The 2,419-nt window shown below is 40.1% G+C and overlaps 1 pseudogene; it reads left to right on the forward strand.

Annotated features, from left to right (window-relative positions):
• Positions 1-663: 663 nt before the first annotated feature.
• LOC144319252 (E3 ubiquitin-protein ligase RING2 pseudogene) lies at positions 664-2,203 on the forward strand (annotated as a pseudogene).
• Positions 2,204-2,419: the final 216 nt, after the last annotated feature.

Consider the following 2,419-nt stretch of genomic DNA (forward strand, 5'->3'; position numbering starts at 1 on the left):
CCCCAAACTCATGAATATTACTACAGTGTAGTTTAGTTGAAAATTTTAAGTTATCCTTCAGATTCTCAATGATTCCTATATATACAGGATTTGAAAGTCAGTTATAAAATAGTCTTCCGGCTAAAAAACGATTATATGCCTCTTAGCTTTTCCTACATTTTAGTCACCAGATCTAGCACTGACTTTCACTTCAGGTCATTTTTTCATTAAGAAATATGTTTTGATGGGGTGGCTGGGTGTTTCAGTCAGTTAAGCGTCTACCTTTGGCTCAGATCATAATCTCAGGGTCCTTGGATTGAGTCCCACATAGGGCTCCCTGCTCAGCGGGGAACTTGCTTCTCCCGCACCCATTCCCCCTGCTTGTGCTCTCCGTCTACCAAATAAACAAATAAAATCTTAATTTAAAAAACAGAAATATGTTTTGATATCATGTGGCTGGTACCTGAGTCTGGATGTGGCAGTGGCCAGTGAGTCCTGGGCTGGGGGCAGGAGCCACAATGTCTCAGAATTCAACCATTAAGCAAAATATGGGAACTCTGTTTATATGAATTACAATGAACATCTCAGGTGGCAACAACAGATGGCTTAGAAATTGTAGTTTCATCTTCAAGACTACACAGTCAATTAATATACCCAATTTGTTTGCATATGTTGGAGAACACCATGATTGCAAAGGAGTGTTTACATAGCTTTCGGGCAGACTACACTATCACAGCCCTCAGAAGTGGCAATAAAGAACGTCCTGAGGTGCCTGGGTGGCGCAGTGGATTGAATGTCCACCTCTTGGTTTGGGCTCAGGTCTTGAACTCAGGGTCATGAGATTGAGCCCCAAGTCAGGCTCCATGCTGACCGTGGAGTCTGCTTGGGATTCTCTCTCCCTCTCCCTCTGCCTCTCCCACTTTCTCTCTCTTTCTCTATTAAAAAATAAATTTAAAAAAAAGAATATCTTACCTGTCAAAAAAAGCTAGTTTCTAAAAGATCACGAAGACCAGATTCAAATATTGATGCATTCATCAGCAAGATTTATCCAAGTCATGGAGAATATGAAGTTCATGGAGAGAGAGTACTAGCCATGATCAACAAGCACAATGATCAACAAGCACTCAGTCACAGCACGGATGAAGGACTGAAGATACTGTCCATGAACAGATCATTGCAAGGCAAGAAGCAGCACACTGAAAATGGAACTGGAGCAGAGGACAGTGGCGACAGTTCTTACTGTAGTGATGCTTCCACACACAGTGATCAGGAAGCAGGACCCAAAGATCTGGTCATTCCCAGCATCAGCTTGATAACAGCAATGCAACAGTGGCATTTGATCCAGTCCTAGATGGTGCTACTGAAACAGGAAGTATTCAGGTCTCCTCCCACACTAATGGAAAAAGATGACAGTCCACAGACCAGATATATAAAGGTTTGAGGTGATGCCACTGTTGATCACTTGTCAAGAATCTGTCTGTGAAGTCAGCTTTTGAAGAACTTTGAAGCAAAGGAAAACCAAACCAGATGAGCTGATGCATACCATTTACATAGTAACAGCCAATGGGGAAGTCACTGCATTAAATGGCTCTTTTTCTTTGGAACTGGTCTATGAATAATACTGGAAAGTGAGCAAACTCATGGAACTTTATAATGTGCCCACAAAGGAGCACAAAGGACCTTTTACTAAAACCATGTCTGAGAAAGAACTTTTTTTTATAGCCTATTTCTTTAATATTAAAGATGCCATCCATGGCTTTACTTTTATGGACAGAATCTTGGATACATTGTTAGGTTTGCTTTATGAGCCAGGCTCATTTACACTATCAGAATCTTTTCTCCTTAATTTGAGATTTCCTCTTTTTTTTTTTTTAAGATTTTATTTATTTATTCAGGAGAGACACAAAGAGAGAGGCAGAGACATACGCAGAGGAGAAGGAGGCTCCCTGTGGGGAGCCCAATGTGGGACTCGATCCCAGGATTCCGGGAATCATGGCCTGAGCGGAAGGCAGACACTCAACCACTAAGCCACCCAAACGCCCTGAGATTTCCTTTTTGGAGGGAACTGTAATTATTTAGTACTTTTTCTTTCCTTTTAAAAATATATCTAAGTTGTATGATTTCACAAATTATTCCATTTTGGAACTCCCTTCTGACCCAGCAATGCTTCATAGTTCTGTATTCTTTTTTTTTTTTTCAAGATTTTATTTTTAAATAATCTCTACATTCAACATGGGGCTTCAACTCACAACCGTGAGATCAAGAGTCACATGTTCTACTGACTGAGCCAGACAGGAACCCCCTAGTTCTGTATTCTTTTTTTTTTGTTTGTTTTTGTTTTTGTTTTTGTTTTTTTGTTTTTTTGGGTTTTTTTAATTTATTTTTTATTGGTGTTCAATTTACTAACATACAGAATAACCCCCAGTGCCCGTCACCCATT

This window comes from Canis aureus, chromosome 8 (assembly GCF_053574225.1).
Source record: "Canis aureus isolate CA01 chromosome 8, VMU_Caureus_v.1.0, whole genome shotgun sequence".
In the NCBI taxonomy this organism is placed as follows: domain Eukaryota; kingdom Metazoa; phylum Chordata; class Mammalia; order Carnivora; family Canidae; genus Canis; species Canis aureus.